Raw genomic sequence first — 14,338 nt, forward strand, 5'->3', positions numbered from 1 at the left:
AAGTAAGTACTGCGACATGTGGCTGTAACTATGGAAACGAGTATTTTTACATGGTAAAAAATAGTCCCGTAAAACTCGCATAAGCTGCTGGTGCTAAAGCCACTCGGTGAGCCACATGGCTATGGGAGAGCAAACAGTGCTACTTCCAGGAGGTGGTGGTGGTGGCACCTGCTGGCACTGGGGAAAAGAGCACCTGTCCCCATCCAGTTCCACCACCTATGGATGGTGCCACTGGGGCCTGCCCCCGTTATATGCTGCTTTATAGCTTCTATCCTGACGATGTGCAAGCTGCAAGCGATGCCAAGCCTCTCCTGCAGATTTGGTGACTGATGCCTGTAGTGTCACTCCACTGCACAACAGGTTGGTTCAGCTCCACTTACTTGTATATTGGAGGCATGATTATATACTGGAGGACCTCTGGACAAATGTCAGGCACTGGAATGGGCTGCACAGGGAGATGGTGCAGTCACCAACCCTGGAGGTGATCAAGAAATGTTTAGATGCTGTACTGAGGAACATGGGTTAGTGAGTAGATACTGGTGGTAGGTAGACAGTTGGACTAGATGATCTTGGTGGCCTTTTCCAGCCTTGGTAATTCTGTTTACAGTATTTTTTGGGGAAACTATCCAGACTGCAATACTAAACAGAATCCAGAAGGCACTGGGAAGGTCTCTGGGTGTACCCCCCGATTCCAGCTTTAGGGCTACCAGAAGCCCGGTGCAGCATGTTCTCCATCCCAGCAGCCCAAACTCCAGCTGAACAAGAACTGCGGGCACTTGCTTAAGCATTAACATTCACACAAATGTAAAACTCATATTGAGCTATTTATTCTGTGCATTCACCTTTCATTGCAGTACGTGCTAAAATTAAGTACTTCTAACTGCTGAATGGAGCAAACAGAAATTGCTTCCATCATCTAAAGCTGACAGCCGGCTATTCAGCCCTCCATCCTCCCTGCTGGATGGCATGATCGAGTTCCTTAATGACGGGCAAGAGCGTTTGATTTTCAGCAGCAGTGCCACATTACGGCACACATTAATTTGCTAGGAAATCATTTTAGGAGAACATAAAGTGTGATAGATTCCAGTTAGAAACACGGAGTACAATAAAGGCCCCCGAGGTACCTCTGAAATGTGACATCCCAAGAAATTCCTTCACAAAAGGAGCTGGAAACAGGCCATCTTAGCCATGCCATATCTCCACACCTCATAGTTAAGGGAAGGATGGAGATCATCCACCAGGTCATCTGTCAGCAGATATTAAGCATTAACCTATTTCAAATGTTATGTATATTTGCAGACAGGAACTGAATAGGTCAAAGAGGCTTCTGGTTCAGAAAGAAAGATGAAATGGTATTTAATGCTGCATCTGAATAGCTGCCCATGTAAATAGAGTATGTGTGCAGGAGTAAGAGGGGTTACATTGTTGTAACCTTCTGTTTCTAAAGGCTTGCATTATTTTATCCTGGGAAACAAACCTTACAGTGAACAAACCTTACAGCTACCTTACAGGTAGTGAGTTTTAAAACAAGGTTACATTAAACAGAGACCAAGACACAGAGGACATTTTGTTAGCAGAAGACAAGTTTAATAAAACAAATTTCTTACACGTCACGTTGATATCGTCATATTCATTCCTGCCATGGTGCCTGAACTCCAAACATTCTCTCTCATTTCTCTCTAATCAATGTAAAAACACTATGGCTAACTAGCAAGATTAGGCTGCCCTCTTCTAATGCATGAGAAGCACCCCGTACAGCCCCCATATGCTCTTCATGGTATTGGCTAAGGGATTTTCACTATGGATAGAACTTGGGGTTGCTTCTGTATGAAGCTCTCCTGAAGGGGAAGATGAGGATATGTGATGCAGCCACCCATGTGCCTCTGTGCACGTGCATTTCCAGACTGTCCTGTGCTATTTCTGATCTTATGTGTATTCTGACTCTCCCTTGCATCTATCTTCCTGCCAGCATCACATATCCAGGATGAGACTGAGGTAGTTTATACTACTGGCTTGAGTTGAGTTATGATAACAAGAAAAGAAAACTTTTATAAAATCCTTAATCACTTCTATGCTACCTTGTTTGCTTTCTCCTCTGTTAGCTTTACACCCATGCAAATATTCATGACAGACGGGAGAGCAGGTGGCCAACACATAGCCAGTCTTACTTGGGGTGGGAGGAAAGGGAAAGCCCCACCAATGAGAAGCCCCCACTGTCCTGCATCCCAGAGCAGGAAGCTGCTTCCACAGATCAGAACCAGGCAGCTTTAGTGTCATTTCCAAGGAATGTGGCCACAGCATCCTTTATAGAAAGAATGCATTGAGGTGTTCCAGCAGGGCAGGGACCACAGCCGTCTCTGCTGGGAGATGTGCCTGGCATACAGAGACTGCTCACTGCACTGCCTTCCATACCTCTTCCCCATTCACACAGCGCACAGGAGCCTAAGGTCTGGACCCACAGAGATGTTTAGGGGGCCTAACTTCTATTCCAGACTTCCATGGGAGGCTGGTTACCTAAACAGGAGTAGAGCGCCTGATTACCTTAGCAGGCCTGGGCTCCCCTGGCTGAACCCATGCTGGGACCCTCACTGCTCCTCTGGCTGGTGTAGAAGTGTGGTGCAGTGCCACCCTGGTGTTGTGAAGTAGCCGTTCTCCGACTGGTGACGGCCTGATTCACAACACCAGCTGCTGCACGGCACCTGGCAGGGCCCTGCGTCCTCTGTGCTCCATCCTCATCCTGAAAAGCAAAGAGAGGGTTACATCTGTCCATCCCACAGGTTGCACGCTCCCACCTGCTTACAATGACACTGAAGTACTACAGGTGAACTTCTTCCCCCAGAAATGGCAGACAGATGCTGCACTTGAGATCTGCTGTACTGTAAGAGTGTCTGCTGTAGTGTGATGCGGGTTCAGCTGCATCCTCACGATCCACATCCTGTGTTCATCTCAGGAGGGATGGAGGCTCACAGGCAGGGGATGTAACCTAGAAACTCAACCCAGCCCCAAGAGACACAAAGAAACAGGCTGCTGCTTTTTCACTGATGCCAGGATGCTGTCAGAAGGAGAACGGTGCCGCGGGGAGCATGTGGCCTCCTGGGCACTGTGCTGCCATTCAGCCTCACACCCCTCAGCACGTGCCCTGCCTGGGGTGGGTAGGAGGGTACGACACCTGGCCTGTCCCCAGGAGCTGCCCAGGGCGGTGGCACGTGGGGTACTGCCTACAGGCTTAAGGGTCCTGCTGGAACCCATGGAGACCTGGTCTGGAGGCCCTGTGCTCCCCTGCATGGCCCCATCCCTCAGAGATGTGTGGAAGTTGAGAGATGCAATTCACTACTTATCAGCAAAGTCTTCAGATTGATTTCCCTCAAAATGCTGCACGTGTGGTACAGTGACTCACTTGCAATGGTCAGGTCGTTCTCATCACCTCATGGGTTGCTAACTTATCCACACAGAAGCAAACAATAGGCAAACACTCGAATCCAGTGTGTGCATTAAGGACTTTCCTTAGCAACCAGAGCTCAAAATAAAGCAGAGTTTCTGTCACCCAGTTTGGGACTGCCTCTGTGGTGAGGACCAAATGCAGGAGTCTTTAAGCAAAACAGGGAGAAAGCATGTGATGTGGAGCCTGGCACATCTCCAGGGAGAAACTGCTCCTTTTTAATAGTTCTGGAGCAGGTTTGTGTAGAGACAAAACTTCCCACTTTTCTGACTGAAGGGAGTTACCCCTGTGCTTCCCTAATTAATCCAAAGGAAACCTCATGCACTGACTTTTCACTGTGGAGATGGGGTCACGACCAGTCCCTGAGCAAAGAAGCTACAAACAAGTGCAGTAAGGGGAGACCTCCCAGGTTCTATATTGTAGCTGCTGCATGAAATAGAGACAAATCTGACACCTCTGCACGTGCGTGCACTTGTAAAGTCTCAGCTATGTCACGCTGACAGAGCTTTTATTTAAAGAACAGTTTCTGAAATTTTAATACACAGTGCTACAAGAAACAAAACAGCGTATTCATATTTTATGCAAATCTATTATTCAGCTTCAACACGGGAAAGGAAGAGCCTGAAAGTGGAAGCCGTGCTCTGGCTGCTCCTGAGCAGCAGTGACTCGGCAATGCTGGCTGAAGGTGACCAGATGCTGAGAGGTCCCTCCCTGCGTGCCACGGCACTGTGCATGCTGGCAGGAGTACACTGTGTCACACCAAGAATAATGCCAAATGCATTCTGCACATTCCCTGTTCCATGGGAACACTGAAGTCTGACAATGGTACTGTGCGTGGGAGAAGAAAAACAAATGATTCGAGCTTTTTTCAAGGTTGTTTAAATCCTTATGAAACCTTTCATGCAATCTGCGTCCAAGTACAGCAGAGTTCTAAAATGAAATCAATCTCCTGTATGCATCGCTTGCTGCCCAGAAGCCAATTTAAAAGCCTTTTCCACTAAGAACCAGTATTATGCACTCTGCAAGTGAGAAATGAACACTTAACCCAAGACTCTTTCTCCTCTCGCTGCACCAGAGATGGATGCTGCCTTTCTGCCTTTACTGTCACTGTCAAATAGTCCAACAGAGTCTTAGAGCTCATCTGATCTGCACCCTTAGTACAATTTTACAGTTTTTAGTCACCTATGGGCTATAGTTTTCATGTTCTCTATGTGGTTCAAAAGCTTTCTTACCATTTCCACTAGTGTCCAATTTCCTCAGCAGCTGAGTAAGTGGCAGAGCAAGCACTGCACTCTCCCATGCCGGCTGGTGCTGCGAGCCCTGAGGAAAGACAGCAGAACACATATTTACTTTGGGATGAGGCTAACATGTATACATTAGGAGAAGAATCTCATCTCCTATAAACAGGAAAACAAACTTCTTTGTTTGCAGGGGGGGTACGGACGTGAGATCCAATAATGCAGATCACCTTCTCTAGGAATTAGCACTTTTTTTTGGTTTAGAAACAGGAAAGAATAGAAAGAAACCAATGAGCTGCTTTCTTCACTCTGAATTGCTGCCTGGCAAGCCTGGTCCCCAGGTCCACACAGGACAGCAAGTGCAACTCCTTCAGCACAGCTCTGCTCTCACTGCTAATATTCCATGCAAATAGATTTCCTTGCTTTGGTCACAGCAGTCTATTAATTCAGCCTGCTTGTCTGGTACATCTTTATCCTCTGCAGGTTAATCCTGCCAAATTCCTTTGCTGTAGTACATGTCACACAGCATATAATATCCAACAATGCAATTTTGCTAATCCTGTTTTATCAGCTTTGTTGCTCTGTCTGGTCAATCCAACAGTGAAAAAACGCACGGAGGGTTTTTGCCAACATCTCCCCCTCTTTCGCCCTCCCCCCCCCCAACTTTGCATGCTTTCAATTAAATGGTTTGAGAGCAGAACACACAGTTTGGATATCCGCCAATGTCCTTCAGACGCAGAATGTCAAGGCACTTAATTATATAGGTCTCCAAACTCTTTCAGATGCCCCACCTACCCAGCCTGCTGCATTTACTGAAGGCAAGTGTAAAAAATCAGCTCAAATCTCTTTTTAAAACACTCTCCACGCATTAAGGACTGGAAGATGGCTGAATAGCGACGTATTTATCGCCCATTATCTTACCGAAAGATTACACAAATGAGTGAAGACCGTCTCATTAACAGTTCTTTGTTGTCTTGTTTACTGTTTAGTGGACTCATTAACATTAATTATTAGAAGAGGAACATCAATTATTGCAGTAACCTTTGTCAAGCCGACTAAACTGACTCCAACAGCCAATGAGCCGCGCTTGTCAGGCAGGATTTGCATGTGCAAAGCGAAGAGAAAGGACAGCCGAAACGAGCTGCGACCTCATTCCGGCACCAGCAGACCTCCGGGAGGAAAATAAAAGGCGAAAACAACGCTGGGCTGGACTCCAGCAGGCCCAGCTCCACGGGGGAGATGCAAACAGAGACATCCCTGCTTCCTCTTGCGCTCCGCACGCTGTATTTATTACACTAATTATTTTAGTGCGGGGACTTTCTGGCCCCCAGCAGTGCAGCACTACGCTGTATCACCGAGGCAGGCTGCAGGGTGGGTGCCGGGCCGGCTACTCACTGCCTTGCCAAGGGACGTTCTTGCACCTTACGGGATGCTATGGCTGGGGTACCCCGCTGATTTCTTCTTCCTCGAGGAAACCAACCCCAGGTGCGGATCTCCTCTGTCTGAGCCCAGACTTAGCGTTGCAGGAATACTTCAAATCCTCCATTTAGTTCAGTAGCTCTGGCAGGAGTTAAATATCAGCAGCAGTGCATCTATAATTTAAAATACTGCCAGGAAGAGGGCTGAGTCACTAAGCTGGATCCATCACCTCTAACTCTGTTTCTCAGGCTAACTGCAAGCGTCCGCTCGTGCCCAAGAACAAAATGAGCCTTTTCAGAAGGACCCTGAGCCAAATCCATGGCTCGTAAGATTGTATTTGTACACAAATAGATACAAGGGCAGCTAAGCACCGCGCTTCTTGCAGAGGCTTCCACAGCTCCATGCTGCAAGCTGCTGGGAGAGAATAAGCAGAGCGCTCCCTGTGCCAGCTGGGTTTTAAAGGAAAAAAAAGCTTGTAATTCTGGGGAAGCCGGCCTGTGACAGTCACATTGCGTGCAGCGCAAGCAGGAGCCCTTCTCCAGGTCCTGCAGTGCAGCCCCACCAGGCCCAGCGCTGCCCCCACCAGCACCGCTGCACTGGCTTTGTGTGGGTCTCCCTGCTAATAGCATCGTGCAACAATTAAGCTGATTGCTGAATTAGCGATTCTGGCCCTGCAGCCTTGTGGGCAGGGGGAGGTCCACAGAGATGGTGCGGGCCCTTCCCTCCGCAGGAATTGTGCTGACAGGACAGTCCATCCGTCTTGGTGTCTTTAGACAGCTGTGCTTACCTAGCAGAATGTAAACATCTCTGAACTTTGCTTACTGGATAAAAGGAAGCATTAGTTTCCTATTGCATTTCCTCCTGCAAGATCAATCATACATGCAGGCTAGACAGAGCTTCCCTGTGTTTGTAATTAATCTCCTAAAGGAGGAACATTTCCCCTCCATCGATTGCTATATTTGTATGCAGCCTTCCTGCGAGACAGAGAGTGGAAGAGGAAAATAAGGGCCGGTAGCAGAATAATAATCAGCCGATCCCTTAATAAGGGCCTCATGTGCTATACAGACACAGCAAGATGCTTCTGTGGCCAGCTGGTTCTTTGTTGGAAAAATCACCTTGTAACAGAGAGACTTGGGACCTCAGCATTGTTTCTAGATGTCCTGATGCCAGAGGAACGTGAAGTTCACAAAGAGTTTGGGGCTTTTTTTATGACTTCTTTTTCCCAATTACATACAGGTGTACTGCAAACAAGCACTCCATCTCCCGGATGTTCTGCTGCCTCTTGCCACGTGTCACTGCCTGCAGACACCACGACTTGGTACCACACCGGTTGTACACCGAGCTCTGCACACAGGAGACTCCCACCAGCAGCTGTTCCAGAAATAGGTATCATTCGCATTTTTCTTAGCACATACAGAAATATTTAAGCCCCAGACTAAGGAAATATTTGTTAAAAAAGCAAAACCAAACAAAAAACACGCTACAACCTGCTAGATCACGAAGAATCATTTCCTCCTTTCTGAGCATGTACAGGCACTGCACTACTGAGGACAACGGCCTTGAGCCACTCGGATTCAGATGGAAATGGGGCAGCAAGTGCTCTCCTGCAGCTCCTTAGCTCCAGATCTGACCTGCTGCTGCTTTAGATCTATCCGTTTCATTGCACAAAACACGCCGAGCTCGCTGACATTTACATTGGGCCAGCACACTCCCAGTAATGAGAAAACAAACAGTCTCCCAGACATGGTCAGAGCAAATGTACTCTTCTTGTAGGCACCATGCTAGTCCGGGCTGTCATTGCCTGTTTTGATTTAAAGGAATAATAAACAGATTTGCTTTGTGAGTGCAACACTTGGACGAGTCAGAGCCTTTCCATGACTAACAGCAGCAGGACAGTGCTGTTACAGGTCAGTGCAGAGCCCACCCTGTGGTACCTCAGGGAACCTGCCTTGCAAGCCGGGAGATGAGAGCCTAGTGCCTCTGGAGTATTGAACTGTGCTTCCAGACAGAAAAAAACAACTATCGTACATTTAAGGAATATGATTTACAGCAATAGAGAACAGCTCTTCAAAAAAAAGTGTAGGACTGGTATTATCTGCTGCATGATGAGCACCGTGGAGTCCTGGGCAGCCTGGTTTAGTTCCAGAGCTGGAAGTTAGTGGCCCTGTCTGTGGCCGGGGGTTGGAACTTGATGATACTTAGGGTCCATTCCAACCCAAACCATTCTATGATCCTGTGATCATCTAATCCAGCTTCCACACCACGCTTATGGAGTGCAGTACTGCTGTGGTCCTTGCTGAATGCTCTGACATGATGCAGCCCCTTGCAGAACAGGCACTGAGCATTTGTTTTACATCATTCCTTTTTAATTTAAATTATAATAGCTTTTAGCCCTGCAAAAATTAAAATTATTCCTCAAAGGAAAAAAATTTGGAATATGCACTAAATGCCTAAGTGCACCTTTTTCTTTTGGAGTACTTAACAGCCCACACTTAGATATACGCACAATTTTCAGAAATAACTGGATACTAACCTCCCCATTTTAACAACTCTTTGTCACACAACACTCACATCTATGCCATAATGAGCTGGCTTTCATCATAGAAATCTACAATCCATTACAAGATTGCCTGTTCACTGTTCGGAGGAATCATCAGCAAAATCAAGCAACAAACAATCAGTCTCAATCTCTCAATTTCCATCCCCTTGCTGCCTGCATGGCTGTGCACCTTGCCTGAACGAGAGGTGCCAGATGAGCAGAAGCATCCCTCTGCAGCTCCTGACCCAGGGGCAGACGCTGAAAATCCTGGATGGGATTAAGGAGCATCCCACCCTGCCTGCCTCTTGTCACCTGGCGTTGCTGAGCACCTTCCCTCCTGGTGCAGGATGCAGCTGCTCCCCCCTTCTGCCCCACTCAGCTGCTGTGATTCGAAAGTCCATACTGGAAAGAAATTGCATTTGCTCAGTTTCTGCCACCCTCTCTCACGAGATGCCATTTGCAAACATTGAGTGCTAAAAATGAGCTGTTGTTCAAGCATTCAGTGTTAGGGAAGGTGCAGAAGATACAGTCTGATATGAGACATAATCACAATGAATACTTCGCTAAAAGGAGAATGGTCTACGGAGGGCTGGGCACCAGGAAGCTCTGAGGAGCTGAGTGTAACCCAATTAAAGATGATAATAAAGTCACTGTGAGTTCTAAGTAGGACTTGCACAGAGCAAGAAAGGAATTTTACTATTTGTTTTTCCTTTCTATCCTTGTGACCACCGCTGGCCTTTGCTCCTACGCACACTCCTCTCAAGTCCAGACAACCAAGAAATGCAAACTCTTCTTCAGGCTGCAGTAATTTCTCAGCAGTGCCGACTGAGGAGAGGCTCCTGCTCCTCCCCCCTCTGCCTTCGTAAAACTGAAGACAAATATTAACGTTGGTTCCTTCTTTCAGCCAAATGCTGCAGGTACCTTTGGTTCCTTTCTGCCATATGTTTTATGGCCAAATTGTAGCTGTGGACAGAAACAAATAAAAGTGCTCCTTCTTAGGGAAAATGGACCCCAAACTCCAAATTCTATCTGCTGTCTGCCAGGCTTCTTTCACAAGCAGATACCCTTCTGTTCTCAGACTTTGCAGAGGCTTCAGACGGGCATTTCTCAGAGCAGGCAGGAAGACAATAACAATTAACAGAATTATTCGGTTCTGGTGAAGCCAGATAAAGACCACGCTCAGAGCAGGAACTCAAAATTACGTCCCTGATGAAATGCAGTTTCTGGTCACAGTCATTTCCTCCTTCAGAACAAAACAAAACAAGCAAAAAGACAACAGCATAACAAAAGAAAATATGCCCCCAAACAAATCAAAGCAAAAGAAAAACAAAAAATCAGCCCCAAACAAATCTTAAAGACAAGCATGCAAGAGCTTTCTCTGTGCTTTGCAGAGACTGCAACGTGACCTGCGTTACTGCAAACCAGCTGCACAAAGCCACCTCTTATTTTGTTACCAAACCGGTGGAAAAGCATGAATCAAAGTGCAAATACTTCAGAGCTTTAATGTTAAAGCTGCAAACGTGACAGAATCACATATGGTCAGTCGTACCACAAACACGACGCCGCAGTCCTAAATCCAGCTGGTCTCCTTTATCACAACAGGATGCGTCTGTCTAGCAGTAGTCACCCAAAGAACAAAGTCATCTCGTGTCTGGAAGATAACAAGTTGGAAGGAGTCATGTTCAAGGATTTCAGCTTAATTAATAGCCATAGATGTTATTATCCTCTGCCTCTAGCTTTGCTTTTAGTTTTTTTCAGACACACTCTCATTTAACAAACAGAAAACAATCAAGAAAATTAAACATAGTAACTCAGTTAAGCATTTTTTTGGGAAATAAACACAATAAACATACATTTTAGATTTTTATTGTACAATATTTATGTCTCCACAGGGGGACAGGACTATTATGGCACTAATTTGTTTAACACAAACAAGCACGACTATTCTGAAAACGAGAACTGCGAAGCGATGCATTTTAATCTGTACCCAAAGACAGAGCTGACAAAACATACTCACATGTGCAAAGGGAGCGCCTGGGAACGAAGCTAAGCTCGGGTTATTTGCACAAATAGGTATTTTTTTCCCCCAGCAGAGATGACAGTAAAAGTACTCCTGTCACCATCACAGCCTCCTGCAATGCTAATGTTGAATGTCTGTGTGTGTGCATGTGTGCAGGCAGCTTTTGTTAACGTTTGTCTACAAAATTATAATAGGTGTCTTTCCTTGTGCGCTGGCTTGTGTGATAGAGGTTTCAAAGACAAAACCGAGCCCTGCCTTTAATATAGCGTTATCAGAGGCATCTCCCTCGGGGAGGTGTTATGGTCATCGTGCTGACACCAAGATGAGATATGTGCTTCTTTGAGAGAGACTGCCACAAAGCGCTTCAGAGAATGGCTGCTCAGCTAACGGATGTGCATAATTACTGCTCGCGATGGCAGGTTTTGACAGGCAGACACCAGAGGTAGCACAAAGACACGCAATGGTGCTGCTGAGCTTGCAACTCGTTCACTTGGCATCCTCCCAGCTGAACATCTGCCAGAAATACCATTTTTTATGGCACGCCCACAGGTATTTAGAGACCCCAGCCTGCAGCTCCTCTCCCAGATCAGCATCAGAAGCAGATGTGTATGCCCAGCCTGCCCTCGCCCACATCGCAAGTGGATGAAGATGCTTCTAGAGGAGGGAAACTGTTGGAGTGTGCCCAGAGGAGGGTCACAAAGATGATCAGAGGGCCGGAGCACCTCTGCTAATGAATAAGGGCTGAGAGAACAGGTTTGTTACATCTGGAGAAGACTGCAGGGAGACCTCACTCCAGAATTCCTGTACTTAAAGGGAGCTTGTAAGTAGGAGCAGAACTGACACTTTACATCATCTGATAGTGATAGGACAAGGGGCAATGGCCTTAAACTGAAAGTGGGAAGATTTAGGTTGGATGTTCAGAAGAAAATTCTTTACTCAGAGGGTGGCTGGCACAGCTGCCCAGAGAAGCTGTGGTGCCCCATCCCTGGAGGTGCTCAAGGCAGGGTTGGATGGGGCCTTGGGCAGTCTGATCTGGGGTGGCAGCTCTGCCCATGGCAGGGGGTTGGGTGGGCTTTAAGGTCTCTTCCAACCCAAACTATTCTGTGATGCTATGAAACACCATCCCTGGTGAGAAAGCAGTAACCATCAACAGGTACTGAAACAATGGAGGAAGCCCAAGTCCGAAAGCGCAAAATTTAAATTTATGGGCAGACAGGATGTTGCTGCAGAAATACTTCTATGGAGGCCAACCAGCATAACTCAGAGCAAAAGGATGGGGATCACGTCTTGCTTTCAGTGTCATGGCTTTAATGTATGCACTGGGTGAAATGGAGAAGACAAACTCATGGAGCATGTTTCCCCATGCCTTGCCTTTGCACCCCCACACAGCTAGGGACAAGGTTTGTGAATCCATCTGCTCCTGCCCTGCAGGCACACTGTCTCAGGAGTTTCCATCCAAACTGACCAAAGCTGTCTTTGAAAACGTTCAGAGAACCATGTGCGTGGCACATCAGTGTGCACTGGTTCTGAAGGTGAGATGGAGGCATTGGGAATCTCAGAGCTCAGTGTGGGAAAGGCCAGCATGTGGCTGGGGGGCAGCAGGACCCCCATCACACACTGCAACCATGTTTTGAAAGGTTTTACAAACAAATCCAAAGGAGGCTATTGCATCTGCTATCCTGCGTACAGAAGGCATGAAAAAAATTATTGTAAACAGGGTTAGCAAATAGAAATCAAACTGCAAATAACAAAACTACATAAATAATACAACAATGATGATTCGATTGCTGTATTTTGAGTGGATCTGAGGCAGATGTGAAACAGGTGGTAATTATTTGCTACAGAGTAACTGCAATTTACTTGAATTAACTGCACAATACATTTTGGCCATAAATGCTTATATTAATGCACTGCTTTCTGAACTTCTTTGGGAAAAAAATTAGTAGCAGATCAGGTTGTGTTTTACCACAGCACTTGCATTTTCTTTATCCTCAATAAAATACAAACCTTCAGGCAGATCCTGAGGTCAGGCAAGCTGCCAGGACAGCAAAGACAAGCAGGTCTAGGCAGAAAATGAACGCTGGCTCCATGCAGGAGCTCCCTTCCAGCTGGTTTCACCCCAAACACCAACACCACAGCTCATGCCATACAGTCAGCCCCAGCCCGTAAGCTTCCTCAGCACTGCAGGGCTGGCTCTTGGCACCCATCTACTTGCAGGAGGCCTCTCAGCCAAACTCACCTTACTCCTAAAAATTAACACCAAGCAACCATGAGATCCTCTGGCAGTGGGAAATGGCAAATGCGCTGTTATGCTCCACTGGAAACGTTACCACGTTGGCAGAGGAGAGAGGCTGAAGGGCGACAATTAATTATCACATTAGAGATGGGCACACACCTCCTACTCAGTTTATTTTATTCTTAAAATCTGTGTCTGGAAAGTCCTGCTTTAGATCAGGCTGTGCCAGGAGCTCGTGCTGCTGTGGCTCGGTTGCCCAGCCGCAGGCAGGCTCGCTCCACCTCCCCTCCTTCCAGGGTCATAAACTAATTACAGCCATGCTCCAGCAGAAGCTTCCTGTTGGGTTGGCATGCCATCCTTTTAGCGCACAACCATGAAAAATCTTAATTTGCTTTAGAGGAGTCTGCTAGCCATATTAATAAATTACGACGCCAAAATAAGAATAGCACCGCCTGGAAAAAAAGAAAGCACTGAGCAAAAAGCATTACAACCGCTGCACAAAGTATTTGCTATATTTAGCTTTTCACCCTACAGGCTGATAATCCCAAAGTGGAACGAGAAACCTGCTGAATCACTACACCTATAAAACGGCCCTCTTTTGAGCAGCACACGCTTTCAGTATGTGCGTTACAGGAAAGCCACACCTGGCTCAGGGGCACGGCGCAGGGCAGGACTGCGGGAGCGCTCCTCCCAGGGCTCAGCCCCGCCGGTCCCCTACACACTGGTGACAGCAATAGAAGGGTGGGGGAAAAGGTGCTGACTCTCGCCGGAACTCCCATCACTCCTGGTATCGGGCTCCTGCTCGCCTCAGTGAGCGGTGCTGGGGTACCATATGGCCATCCGCAGCAAGGCTTTCAATAACGCCTTCTTAAAAATAATACCCTTTTTCTCTCAACAAGCTTTACAAATCAATACAGAAAAAGAACACTTGAATTAAGCAGATGCTTACGATGTTCCTCCTGGCAATTTACGTGATTTATTGAGTTATATGGCAGTCGTCTTCTTCTTTTTTTTTTTTCCCTTTAAACCAGATTAAGTCTGAACAGCAGCCAGCAACTAAAACATTTTTCCAATTTTTCAATTTATATTTTATTTTGTTATATTTTTAGTTAAATAAAACTTAGGGAAGAGTACAGTAGCTATAAGACCTAAGAGCCACAATGTGCAATTAATCAGATTTGAGAAGCAAGCACATTTATCTCCATAAAACAAACAGAATCTATTCTATTAAGAAAATCCATTCAAATCACAAATGTGACTGCTGCTAGTGAGAATATTTTGCTTGGCAAAGGGCCAAAAGGTTCTAAAATTATGTATTCTATTTTTATGTCCTCCCTGGATTGGATTAGTTACTAAGGCAACTGAAGAGTTCCGTCCTGCTGGTTAACAGCTATACTGTACTCCATAAAATCAGTTACTATATAGGGTCTAAGTGCCTGCAAAGCAA

General features: G+C 46.5%; 1 long non-coding RNA gene across 1 annotated transcript; it reads right to left on the bottom strand.

The window, feature by feature from the left end:
- Positions 1-1,565: 1,565 nt before the first annotated feature.
- On the bottom strand, positions 1,566-13,239 carry LOC116216760 (uncharacterized). Its single transcript, XR_004160158.2, has 4 exons — positions 12,895-13,239; positions 10,185-10,286; positions 4,672-4,759; positions 1,566-2,737 (listed from the first exon to the last, which is right to left on the bottom strand). It is a non-coding gene; the product is annotated as an uncharacterized LOC116216760 (long non-coding RNA).
- Positions 13,240-14,338: the final 1,099 nt, after the last annotated feature.

Source organism: Meleagris gallopavo, chromosome 6 (genome assembly GCF_905368555.1).
Source record: "Meleagris gallopavo chromosome 6, MGAL_WU_HG_1.1, whole genome shotgun sequence".
In the NCBI taxonomy this organism is placed as follows: domain Eukaryota; kingdom Metazoa; phylum Chordata; class Aves; order Galliformes; family Phasianidae; genus Meleagris; species Meleagris gallopavo.